Raw genomic sequence first — 13985 nt, 5'->3', positions numbered from 1 at the left:
GCCACGCTGTAATCCCTTCTCCTCCATTCTCTTCTCAGCATTTTGGGCATGCATACACACGTGCCTGGCATGACTTTAAGCCACTGGGTCCGGGACTTGAACCACAGTCGACTCTGTGGGAGTCCAGCAATATAACCATTACACCATCTGCTAGTACCTAAATACACATCTAAACCTGGAAAATATTATATTGCGCTCTTGGGTCCCTTGCTCTGGAGGAAGTCAGCTGCCATGTTGTGAGGACACTCAAGCAGCCTTACAGAGTTCACATGGAGGAGCCATGGAGGTTTCTCTGCAACAGCCGCATATCATTAACAGTGGGTCTTCCAGACCATTAAGCCTTTACAACAGAACTTCAAAAAGTTCATGGGGAGGCCAGCAGGTGGCATGGTGGTTAGGACACTGAACTCCCACATGGCTAATCAAGGTTCGGGACCCAGTAGCCTGAAACTTATACAGAGTGCGTGTGCATGTGTGCCCAAAATCCCAAAAAGAGAATGAAGGAGAAGGGATTGTGGTGTGGCTAATCTCCCTGGGGAGGATGATTTCTCTCTTGCTATCTCTGTGTCTACAGCAAGCACATGCACCCTACAGCAAAAATCTCTCTTTAAAAAAAAGTAAAATAAAATAAAAAAGTGTTTGTGTGCGGTTTTCTCAAACTTGAAACCAAGGATCAGATTTAGTCTAGTGGAAAGCACTTCTTCAGATACCAAATTTGAAGTCCTGATAAAGAATATCCGTTGCACCTCGCCTTTGACTGAGCTTTCAGGCAGCACAGACATTCTGGAATGGAACACCAACAAGAACTTCAAAATCATCCCTGATTTCACAGCATGGGCCTGTCTTAATAGCCTGCCCTTCTTGCCAGGTCCGTTTTGCAATTCTGCTTTAGGAGACAGCTCCAATTTGGCTCATGATAACTTCTTTCCTTTATTTTTTATTTGTTTATTTATTTATTTGGCGAGGTTTTTGCTATAGGGCGCGTGCGCTTGCCAGAAAGACAGAGAAATAGAAAGCAAGAAATCATCCCCCCGGGGGGATGGCCACACCGCGATCCCATCTCCTCCATTCTCCTCTTGGGATCTCGGGCACGCACACAAACGCGCCCACGGTGAGTTTAAGCCACCAGGTCCAACACTCCAACCGCGGTCGGCTACATGAGAGTTCAGCGACATAGCCATTACGCTAACTGCTGGTCCCGCTTGTGATAACTTCTGACATCAGTCTTGTCTTATTGAAGACAGCAAGAATCAACAATGCTCTGTCTGCACTACAAAGTGAGGTGCCACCCACGGCCAGGCAGTGAATGAGCGATGACTGTGAAGGAGTCCCCAAAGAAAGCATCATCTCTGGTGAACACTGTGGCTATAACAGAATTGTAACTTAACCTTCCCTGCTGGAAGCCTCCACCCCATCTCCAAGGCCAATGTGTGGTCTAGATAAATTGACCATGAATGGAAACAGAAACTGTTGCATCATCTTGTGGTGACTGTCAAAGACCTGCAGGCTCTGAATCAGCAAGAGTGACTGAGAAAATAGAACACTAGGGGAGGGTTTTCTAAGAACTGCAGCTTTGTGTTAGTTGTGAAATCACTCAACCAGCAAGACATACACCAGCTAATTGGCAAAGTCTACAGAGGCAGCAAGGAAATAGAATAAATAAAATAAAAACTTATGGGAACCAAAAGAGGAGGAAGAGAAAGAAAAGATCCCCTCCACCTGTGACAAAACCTAGCATGAATCTCCAAGGGTACTTCCGGTCCTCGCCCCTGTATCCTGAGCTCCCTTGAGGAGTGAGATGGGGAAGAGATATTCCTTCTCTAATATTCTTTATTTCCCTCCCTCCTGGAGCACATGCTCCATGTTGAGCACTAAGAATTCAAGAAACTCAGGCCCTTCCTGTCCCCAGACAACTCAGGCTAGGGCCCAGGGATGAGACAGCAGTAGCAAGTGGGCTCATGGGAAAGGTACTCAGTCCACATTCTGGGATCTCCCTGAGCATCCCAGACTGATCCTGGGCTGGCTAAAACTGGGGGTGGTTATGGTGGGGTACTGTCTCTCTCTCTCTGTCTCAAAATAAAACTTGGGGGGATCAGCAGTTAGCATAGTGGCTATGTTGCTGGACTCCCATGTAGTCTACCATGGTTCGAGTCTCGGACCCAGTGGCTTAAAACTCACGCAGGGCGAGTGTGCGTGCATGCACAAGATCCCGAGAGGAGAATGGAGGGGAAGGGAATGCGGTGTGGCCATCCCCTCTGGGGGATGATTTCTCACTTTCTGTCTCTCTGTCTCTGTCTGGCGAGCGCACGTGCCCTATAGCAAAAACGTCTCCAAAAAATAAATAAAATTAAATTAAAATAAATAAATAAAACTTGGGGGTAGGAAAGAAGCTTGGACTCTTGTAGAAAGAGGGTTCCAATAGAGGATGGCCCTGAGAAATGTTAAAACTTGTCGGAACAACTCAAGAGTGAAGGGCTGTTGCCACCAGCTGAGGAGGCATGGTTGTCTTTGTGGCGAAAAGCCCTTGGTTTTGCCACATTTACTTGGTTACATCAGGATGAGCTGCAGGGGCATTGAGAAGGCAGGGCAAGAACCAGAATGCTCTGCAGGAGGACAGGCTAAGAAGGGGGTGTCGGTGGGCAGAGAGAGGAAGTCCCAGGAGAGGAGGAATGGCAGAGAGGAGACCAGATAGGAAGGCTTGGAAGAGAGCAGCAGGAAGCCAAGGGAGAAATACAGTCAAAGAAGCAGAGGATCGGACACAAACAATCTCCTAAGACAAAAAGACAACTGTGAACAAACCTAAGAACTTTGCTTCACCAGGGAAAGGTAAGTTGTGGCAGATGTTGCTATGGCTCACCCTCCTCCACCAGGATGTCAGGGTTGCCCATCTCCCAGCCCCAGGGGTGGCTCCTGATTGGTTTGGGCCTCCAGGACAGCAATGGTCTTAGAAAGGAGACTTGATTCCTGGAACGAGGAGAGGATTTTGGAAAGGTGTGTTTAGGAGGCACTGCAGCTGGAACGGCACACAGGAAGTTAGTGAGATCACGATGAAGCATGGACAGTGAGGCCTAGGCAAGGATTGCTGGTCCTGTGTCCATGCACATACAGGCTCCTCAGGCTGTCCGCAGCCCATGAGACGGCTGGGTTTGGGGGTTTGTGAGGCTGTACTATCTCCATGTGGAAAGACTGGCTTTGGCTGGCAAACGGGCCGGATTTCCTCAGAATTGCAGCCATCTCCACAGCAGGGAGCAGGAAGGAATGGGCGTCGATGACACCTAATCTCTTTACCCAGACCTTGGCCCTTGCCTAAGGAATGGTTTCTTTTGGAGTCAGTAGCAAGGTGCTACAAAGAAAAGCCCAGGTGTTGCCTGACTTCGGGCAGCTCAAGTCACAAGGGGAGGTGGTAGACTTCACCCAACTTCCCCCTCCAGGCAGAAATGCCCCACATGTGGCCTCCCTCGTCCTTTCTGTGACATTACTTCCCTCACTACAGTGACCTAGGACTAAGGGGAGAGCCTGTGTCTGTCCAGCACCCACTGTCCATGATCTCAGCTGCATGACCGCAGTTTCTCTTTAGCATGCATCCACCCCTCTCCCTAAACCACATGGTCCCCACCCTTCCTGGGGTAGGCAGGCAGCATCTAGGCAGGGCCAATCCTCACCTTTGGCCCCAGTGACCACTTCAAGGAAAAGCAAAGGCCGGCTGGTCAGTGAGGGCAGCTTGAACCCGGCGGGGATCTGAAAAGGGGCACTCCCTTCCTTCCAGGTTGCTGAGCTGTTCATGTGCCTGGAGCTCCGCAGGCCAACCAAGAACGTATTGGACAGGGCTACATTTCAGTGGAACTGAATGATTCTCTCTTCCCTTACAGCCCTGGAAGCTAGAGACAGATCTGAGATCAGGAATTAAACTAGTCCAAGAACAGCCAACAAGGTATCTGCCGCAAGCAAAATCAGTGTGCATGTGTGTCTTCCCTGCGTACATTTACACTTGGTCCTACCAAGACCATGCGTGTTCAGGCCTTATTTATTTTCTCACTGCCATACTTGTGGGTGATATATATCTGTGTTTAAATCTGCTCTGATATCCAGAAACCTATAGCACAGCCAACCATGAGTGTGGCCTCCATGTCACGGCCACCTTACACAACTTTCCAGTAGATGGCCATAAAGTGACTTCCTCTAACAGAATCAGGTCATACAACCATTTCCCATCAAATGTCCTGAGAGAGGAGCAGGGTCTTCTAACCAGCTGAAAGTCATGTGTGGAAGAGCTCTGCTCACAGCTCCTTTCACTGCGTGGCTCCGAGAACCCAGGCAGCCAGGATCAGGACTCACCCATTTCTCAGGAGACGAAAGGGTTCACCACTGGAGATATTAACCCCATCCAAAAATAAAAAGCGAATACTGACATGCCAATAGAGATTACTCTGTGATCAAGAAAACCTGGCCAAGAAACCCTGCAGTCTGTATTTTACTCATAATACTCATTTTGCTCATGTTGTGAATAGACACCCAAGGTTGACTCATAAGACACTTAATGAAAGCTTCAAACACACACACACGCACAAAAAAAACCACAGAGGTCAATAGTGCAAATTGACCCAGACAGAACCATCTTGTATCACAACAAATAGCATGGTGTGGTGTGGCGTGGTGTGATGTGGTATAGAATGGTGTAGTGTGGTTTGGTGTAGTATGGTGTGCTGTGGTAAAGTATGGTGTGGTTGTTGTGGTGTGGTGTGGTATGGCGTGGTATACTATGATATGGTATGGTGTGGTATGGTGTGATATTCTATGGTATGGTATGGTATGGTGCAGTCTGGTGTGATGTGGTGTGGTATTCTATGGTGCGGTGTGGCATAGTATGGTGTGGTGTGGTATGGTACAGTGTGGTATTGTGTGGTGTGGTGTGGTGTGGCATAGTGTGGGTTTGGTGTGGTGTGGCGTAGTATAGTGTGGTGTGGTATAGTGCAGTGTGGTATTGTGTGGTGTGGCATGGTGTGTTGTGGTTTGGTATGGCATGGCATGGCGTGGCATGGAGCATGTCGTGCAGTGTGGTATGGTATGGTATGGAATGGAAAGGGCAAGGAAGGCCCTCGAATACCCTGGGCATCCCCGAGTCTGCAGGACCCTCTAACAACAAAGTGGACTGAGAGTCACCCTGGCAAGCTAGTCTTTGGAAGAAAAGGGAAGCCATCCTGAGGAAGAGGAACAGGGCTAGACTTGGAAGTTCCTGGGGACAGATGTCCAGCATCCTTGGGACAAGCCCCTGCTCTGAGAAAGGCAGCCACTGTGTACAGAGGATATTGCACAACCGTTTCCTGGGCTCTTGTGTCCCTAGGAGTGCCCAACCCTGTACAAACTTCCCCCTACACTTCAAAACTGTGCCGCCACAAACCTGCCACCCCAACACCTACTTCAGCGTCAAAGGCCTAAGTGGGGTGAGTGTGGGGTCTAGCCACCGGAGGCCTCAGATTGCCTCCTTGAACAAACATTTTCATTCTCTTCCAGGAGCATTTTAAAAGGCACAAGTTTCAAACATCCAGAATCCAAGATGACTATGACAAGATTAAATCTGAAAGTACAAAATGAACTTTCAAACAGAGATATCACTCTAACCATTTGGAAAAAAATACTAGCTGTCTATGCTTGTATAACAACTCTGAAATTGAGACATAGGTAAATGAGAATTGGAAAGAATGGATCAGTCGGCGCCTCCTGCCTGCCACGACCCGGGCTTTGCGGTGGGAAGTGAGGTGTGGGAAGTCGGTCGCTTTCTGATTAATTCATGGGCTGTGGAAGTGGGACCTGAGGGGAATCTGGTCCCTAGAGGCTGTTCCTTGTGCACTGGATCTCTTCTAGGGTGGAGTTACCTGAGAACAGGAGATTGAATTGCTCTCAATAATGGGAAGAGGGAAATGCAGGCCATTCATGAAATGGAGTTTCCTTATAGATTTCATTTATAATACCAGTATTAACAATTTAACCTGCTACAAATATTACTCATTTACTCAGTTTTTACATATCATAAGACCTAAGATAGTTGAGTCCTCATTCAGCATCATTCTAATAAGCTTTGTATTTTGCTTTTGAAGTGTTCTTCACAAAAGGATTATGTGATTCTTGCTGCCAAAACGCCACCCAAAGAGGAACAAAATGAGAACCTCAAACATCCCAAAGCTAAGTTGGATAATTTGGATGAAGAATGGGCAACAGAACATGCCAACCAGGTGTCCAGAATGCCACCAGGGGGACTTTTAGTTCTTGGAGTATTTATTATTACAAGTTTAGAATTAGCAAATGATTTTCAAACTGTACTGCACAGACTAATATTTGCTGTGGAAAAATCTATGAATAGAAAGCGATTGTGGAATTTCACAGAGGAGGAGGTCTCAGAATGAGTGATACTTCACATTTGCTCTTCTACAAAAAACACATCATATTTTATGTTTTTCATCCTTCTCCACTGCTAGAGTTCACCAAGACCAGCAGACTGGAAGTATCAGAATGGACTAACAACTTCCTGGCTTCCTTTAGAGTGTACAGTTCATGTTAACATTCACATCCCGCTTTCTGCTACTTCTGTTAGCTATACTCTGGAGAAAAATACAAAGAATGGGCTTACACGCTGGGCCAAACAAATAGAAAATGGTGTCTATCTGATTAATGGACAAGTTAAAGAGGATGATTGTGACCTGTTGGAAGGACAGAAAAAATCTTCTCGAGGAAATACTCAGGCAACTGGTCATTCTTTTGAAGTCAAAGTACTAACACACTTGCTTCTAAATTCAGACCACAGATCCACAGCCACGGTTCAGATCTGCAGCGGCTCTGTAAACCTTAAGGGCACTGTGAAATGCAGAGCTTACATTCACAGCAGTAGACCCAAGGTTAAAGATGCTGTGCAGGCAGTGAAGAGAGATATATTGAACACAGTTGCTGATCGTTGTGAGATACTATTTGAGGACTTGCTTTTGAATGAAATTCCAGAAAAAAAAGGTGCTGAAAGAGAGTTCCACATCCTCCCACACCGAGTTTTTGTCCCCATTCCGGGATCCACCGTAATGTTATGTGATTACAAATTTGGAGATGAATCAGCTGAAGAAATTAGAGAGCATTTTACGGAGATGTTAGATCATGTGATTCAAATGGAAAATCTGGAAATTGCAGAAGAAATAAACACAGCTTGCATGAGTTCCTCTGTGAATAATGAAGCGTCATTGGACAACACAGATGATGAACAACCAAAACAACCAATTAAAACTACAGTGATACTGAAAGTTCGGCAAAACATAGGTGTGATTACAGCATTTGCGGTTGCAGTCCTTGCTGCTGGTATCTCCTTTCATTACTTCAGTGATTAGGGCGAGGCACAAAGAGTTTCCTGATCATCCAGAGAACATTGACCAACAATTATGAATAATAAAGACGTAAACAATCTATCTGCATTTAAGACAGTAGCAGTCAGGTTTGCTGCTATTAGGCGTGTTTCTGACTAAAATGAAACCACCAGCTGCCTTGTTTAGCCCTGCTTATATTATAGGTGACCCAGGGCTCTAAAAATAAAGTTTCGCATCTAGATGGAAGTTGCATGTAACAAGTTATTATTACCTATTGTTTAAAAGATTCAAAATGGTGAGCTATTATCATAGACTTACCAATTGATCTGGATCACATGTTAATCAGGACATTGAAAATTTGAACAGTGTTGACTCAATGTTTCAGTAATAGAGAAGCAGGAGAGGTTTTTCCCAAGTTGTACAACTTGCAGGATAAGTTCATTCTGTGGGACCCTTCTAATATATGCTTAGTTCCAAAGTACTGCCTGTTTTGTTCTGACCAACCGATAAGAAACATTTCCAAAGAAGTTTAGATCAATAAGAAATGGCACACAACATGTGTTTTCTCAGGGTAGTGTATCCTAAATATTTTAATATATTAAGACTTTTGCTGTCAGCAGTATATTTAACTAGATAATATAAACCAACTATATCCTACATACAATCTATTTTTGAGTAGGCTCATAGGAAATAGGAAAAATCTCCAAGAATCACACCTCTGTCTTTCCTCCCTACAAAAAAGGAACCCATGTTAACTTGGGAATCATGAATACTATATCAGGTATAGAGTGGACATTATTGCCCTGATGGCAAATACAAATCACAGCACTATCATGCACAGTTTCTGTTGGACTAAAAACAAGGAGAAAGACCTGAATCTGAGATGCTGCCTTAGCCAGGACAGTTGAAGACTATTAAGTGGACCTTGGTTTGCAGTCCTCTATAGCTTCTGGCAGAAGCCAAGGAAGAACATTCCTAATTAAGGCCCAAGATTCTTATAGATTAAGATCAAGTAATAATATTTCACGACGTGAGATTACTAGAAACAAATTGAAAGTAGCTAGCATGACAAAGAACTTATAGAAAAAAAATTAACATAGAATTCAGTGCTCTGAAGTTTCATCCTAGACATAAAAATGAAGGCTAAACCATAAGCAGATCTGAAAAGAACCAAGTGGGACTCCTAGGAATGAGAAATCCTCAGACATGTTGAATATCAGTCAGACTCAGCTGAAGAGACAAGTGAACTGGAAGTTAGAAATAAGGTTGAAACTTAAGAGTGAGGTTGGAGGAAAGTAGTAATACAAAGACTAGAAATACTAGGAGCAGAGAATAGAGTAGAGAGGCAATATTTGAAGAGATAATAAATAGGACTTTTCACATTTGTTGGAAACATGAATTTATAAATTCGGGATGTACAGCATAGTCCAATACATAGCTAAATAAAATCTGTGCAAAGACCCAGGCTGGTCAACTATAGGATACCAAACAAGATTTTTAAAGCAATCAGAGAAAAACATCATCTGTGAATGGAGGATGCTCAAATACTTAGTCGACTTTCCAGCAATTACAGTTTACCCCAAAGACAGTAGAAAAATAGCTTCAGAATTCTAAGAAAAACTATTAGCTGAGAATTTTCACCAAGCAAAACTGAAATGAAGACATGTTCAGATGAAAAGCAGATTTTACCATCAAAAGACTCATTAAATTACAAAAGGATAATCTTCAAGAATGAATAATGATTCCAAAAGGATAATTTGAAGTTGAAGAACTAGTGAGCAAAGAAAATGATAAATGTATGTAAGTTTAAAGTGTTGTTGGTATAAAACAATCATCGTGAAGTGTTTATTAAGAAAGTGTAAACAAATGTAAAATTAAATAAACATTGTTATGCAACATTAAAAAAAAAGAATTGGAAAGAATGGAAAAGTGTTCAGATAATGAGGCTGGTTTTTTTTTTCTTTTTCCTTTTTTTGGTTGCTTTGACTTTAGGATTTTTTTTTTTTTTTGGTGTTCTTGGTGTCATATCATAAACAGACTTTACTGAATGCCTACTGAGCAGCTTTCCATTTAAGCTTCACAACCACCCAGCAGCACTGATAATCTGTGTTCTGTGCATGAGCAAATGTAAGTTCAGCAAGGGGGGGGGGGAATCACTCCACGGTGGTTACCCAGGAAATGAGCTCTGGCCCACACTTGCCTTTCTCTACCAGGTGGTACGAATCCCAAGAAAGTGTGGTCTATGGAGCCCAAATCAGTAGTTGGCTGTTAGAATTCTGGTCCCTAATTTAAACTGCAGTTACCTAAATTGAAAAGGCAAAAAGGTGTCAGCCCAGGAATAAACTGGAGAGACTGAGGACCAGACATGTGTACAGAATGTGACAGCACATTAAAGCAGCAGTGCTCAAACCCACCCATCTTAGGAACTCTTCACTCTTCAGAATTAAGGTCCCCAAAAAGCTCTTCTTTGAGCGTGTTGCATCTGTTGATTTCTTTCATGCTAGAAATGATCATAGAAGGTTCTGCTGCAGGAGGACACAGGTACTATCACTGCTTGGAAGGCTGGAAGCCACATGGGAGGTATACACCAGCTGCAGCTGTGACCCCTGTAATCTTGGCTAATCAGGGGGCTGGGGCAAGAAGATGGCAACCCAGCAAAATCTGTCAAAAACACATATCTCTGTCTCTCTTCCTTTTCCTCTCTAAGTCCCTCTCTTTTTCGTAAAGGAAGAAAAAGGAATTATAACAGAAAAAAATATTCAAATATTTACTAATACATTTGAAAACAATAGTAATAAATCCATTAAGTATATTTTATTAAAAATTTGTTTCCCAAAACAAATAGGAAATGAATAGATTTGTTCTTCATTTTTTTTAAATCCCTTTCATGTTTGGGGACGGGTAGGTGGCTTGGTGGTTAAGGACACTGGATTCTCATATGGCCAACCTCTGTTCAAGTCCCAGACCTCGTGGCTTGCTTCTCCACTTTCTCTCTCTCCCCCACTCTCTGGTCAAATTTTAAAATAATTAAGGCACCCATCTTTGCCGCCGCGCCATGCCCGCCCACGGCTCCGAGCTGTCGCACCCGCAGTCGCCGCTCGGGCCGCGCCTCGCTGCGCAGGAGCGGGATGCCGAGTCGCGGCCCAGCCACCAGGAGCTGCAGTACCTGGCTGGACCAGGTCGAGTGCATCCTGCGCAGGCGCGGGGAGGAGGACCGCAAGTGCACGGATACCCTGTCGGTGTTCTGCATGCGGGCGCGCTACAGCCTGCGAGATGAATTTCCTCTGCTGACAACCAACGTGTATTCTGGAAGGGGGTTTTGGAAGAGTTGCTTTGGTTTATCAAGGGATCCACAAACGCTAATAAACTATCTTCTAAGGGAGTGAAAATCTGGGATGACAATGATCTCGGGGCTACAATGATCTCAGGACTTTTTGGACAGCCTGGGATTCTCCACCAGAGAAGAAGGTGACTTGGGTCCTGTTTATGGCTTCCAGTGGAGACATTTTGGGGCAGAATACAAAAATATGAATTCAGACTATTCTGGGCAAAAAGTAGACCAACTGCAAAAAGTGATTGACACTATCAAAGCCAATCCTGACGACAGAAGACTCATCACCTGTGCTTGGAATCCAAAAGCTCTCCCTCTGATGGCGCAGCCTCCAGGCCACGCGCTCTGCCAGTTCTGCGTGGTGGACGGCGAGCTGTCCTGCCAGCTCTATCGGACGGAGGTCGGAGGTCGGGAGACGTGGTCCTGGGCACGCCTTTCAACATTGCCAGCTATGCCCCGCTCACGTATATGATTGCACACATCACAGACCTTAGGCCAGGTGACTTTGTACATACTTTGGGAGACCCACATAGTTACCTGAATCATGGCTGAGCCACCGAAAATTCAGCTTCAGAGAGAACCAAGACCTTTTCCGAAGCTCAACATTCTTCGAAAAGTTGAGAAAATTGATGATTTCAAACCTGAAGACTTTCAGGTCGAAGGATACAATCCACATCTGACTATTAAAAATGGAAATGGCTCTTTAGAGTATTTTCAGAGGAGTTGTGTGAAGGATACTGTCAGTCTGTAGGGACTGGGGCTGGATGCCCAGGCGGAAGGTCTTTTGCTCTGAAGACAAGAACTAGGTCAAAACTCTTCAGTGACCTGTTAGTTATTATCCATGAACTTTTTTTCCTTTTCTAATTCACTAACTTTTCAGAATGTCTCCACTGGCAAATGTATTGGTGCCAGTTCTTCTAGTAATAAAAAGCCTTGGGTTTGGTTAACTTTCTTTTTTTTTTTTTTTTTTTTTTTGGAGAGGTTTTTGCTATAGGGCGTGTGCGCTCGCCAGACAGACAGACAGAGAGATAGAAAGCAAGAAATCACACCCCCCCCCCAGAGGGGATGGCCACGCCACAATCCCTTCTCCTCCATTCTCCTCTCGGGATCTTGGGCACGCACGCACACGCGCCCGGTGTGAGTTTAAGCCACCGGGTCCGGGACTCGAACCACGGTTGATTACGTGGGAGTCCAGCAACATAGCCATTATGCTAACTGCTAGTCCCAGGTTTGGTTAACTTTCTGAGGGTGTATGAAAATGCTGAGATTATTGATAAAGTGAGGAGAGTGAGATTTATATACTTCTCACAAAAACATGTACACACATTTCAATCTTACATCTTTATCTTTATGAAAGTGCATAAATTCTAAGAATTACATTAGCGATTCCCACAATTTGAGCAGGCTGAATAACATCTGTCATAATGTTTATATAGCGTGTTTATGCACAATTAAAGTCACATTTGTTTTATATATTGCTATAATAAAGTATTCTGTATTTGCCCTTTTTTTCCCACTTCATATTACCATTTATCTGCTCAATTCCTGCCTGAAATAGATGTAAATGAACCATATTCTTGTTAGGATGCTACTGAGAGGGTTAGAGCATATTTTTAAATGGTGACTATGTTTTACCCTGATTGATCTCATTCTAGCTGCATTTTATCATTAAAATATATATGACTGAGAAAATCTTAAATAATTAAATAAAGTAAAATAAAGTATTTCTTTAAAAAAATAAAAAGTCCTTTCATGTTTGTATTAATACAAGACAGCTAGAGTCTCCTATCTGCCTCTGCCTTTCATTTGTAGGAATATTACATGACACATAGTCTCTGAAACTGCCCAGTACACTAAGGATGTGAACAAAACCAATGACATCTTGAACTTACTGAAAGAAAAAAAAAATTAGTTTTGAACTTGTGAACCTTTTGAAATGGTCTTGGTTACCCTCTCAGGGGTCCCTGCACCACAGTTTGAGGACCATGACTTCAAGAACTTGGGGGTTGGCCAGTTTTTGAATGCAGTGCTCTGCGAGGCTGATTCACATGGGGAGGCTCCAGGTTAGTATCCAGAGACTTCCCTGACTGTGGGTGCCCACCATTCTGCGGAAGCTGAGGTGGATCTCAACCTGAAGACCCTGTTGGAGTCTCGCTCTCTGTAAGTCATGGAAGAAAGAAAGAAACTTTAAAGAGAAGGATGGGGCACAGAGGGAGATACAGAGGCCAAGTAGGCCCAAGGTCTTCAGTAGCTCTGAAGTGGAGAACGGGAGGTGTGATGGTTTACATCTTGAACCGACAAGTATTGGACAGCCAGAGTCAGTCCCCATGGAGCTTGTTTTTGATAAAGATTTCTTCTGGGGAATAGCTGAGTTTGTAGTTCTGTTTTTTAAAACTCTACTTTGGCAAGATGTGAAAAAGAGAAGAGGTTACAGAAACTCATCTGATTCCAGATATGATGATGGAAGAGGGCTACCTGGAAACACCCCCCATCAAAGAATGGGTGGAATCAATCATCTGTATGGCCCCAGTGCTCCTCCAATAGCTGGTGGGGCAGGAAGGTAAACTTCTGCTACAAGGAGCAGGCAACTAGACGAGCACATTCATAAGCAGGAGGAAGACGAGGAGAGGTCTGACCACGCTGGGCAAGCTAGCTGAGTGTGCCCGTCTGCACAAGGATTGCTCTGTCCCTACAGATGAATGAGGTCGTGCTGGGAATTCCCTCTGCAGGGATCTGGCCTGACTGATATGCAGTTCTATAAATGCACATGTTTGTCTCTATCTTTTTTGTATAGTTGATTAAAGTATTGATATAGTTTTAATAAGTAAATATTTTTAGGTTGCAGAACTGATTCATCTTTGTATAATTAAATCACAGAACACAGGCCAACCAGTGGCATAGTGATTAAGATGGCTGGATCTCATGTGACCAACTACACAGTTTGAGTCCTGGACCTGGTACCTTGAGAAATACTCTGGGCGTGTGTGCATGTATGCCCAAAATCCTGAGAGGAGAATGAAGGCGAAGGGGTTGCACTGTGGCCATCCTCCTGGGGAGTCACTTGCTAGTTCTCGTTCTCTCTCTCTCTCTCTCTCTCTCTCTCTCTCCCTCCAGCAAGTACACATACCCTATAGGAAAATTTAAAAAAAAAAAAAAAACTGACCTGAAGAAAATAAAAAGTTGTGTATTCAGTGCTGTGTCACTTTTTTCAACCTTTGAGATACTGTTCATTGTTCACTTGTTATTTATAAATAAATCATGTTTATTTCAGTGGTGTGCTTATAGTAAAAAGAAAGAAAAAACTTTTTAAAAAT

The 13985-nt window shown here is 44.0% G+C and overlaps 3 pseudogenes; all 3 read left to right on the top strand.

Moving 5' to 3' along the window:
• Positions 1-6086: 6086 nt before the first annotated feature.
• LOC102484657 (protein odr-4 homolog pseudogene) lies at positions 6087-8978 on the top strand (annotated as a pseudogene).
• A 1417-nt stretch (positions 8979-10395) lies between these two features.
• Positions 10396-11422, top strand: LOC102484223 (thymidylate synthase pseudogene; annotated as a pseudogene).
• A 1526-nt stretch (positions 11423-12948) lies between these two features.
• LOC102499648 (selenoprotein K pseudogene) lies at positions 12949-13235 on the top strand (annotated as a pseudogene).
• Positions 13236-13985: the final 750 nt, after the last annotated feature.

This window comes from Tupaia chinensis, unplaced genomic scaffold (genome assembly GCF_000334495.1).
Source record: "Tupaia chinensis unplaced genomic scaffold, TupChi_1.0 Scaffold000511_1, whole genome shotgun sequence".
In the NCBI taxonomy this organism is placed as follows: Eukaryota; Metazoa; Chordata; class Mammalia; order Scandentia; family Tupaiidae; genus Tupaia; species Tupaia belangeri.
Note: the sequence above shows the minus strand (reverse complement) of the source record. Positions and strands in the feature narration are given on the sequence as shown.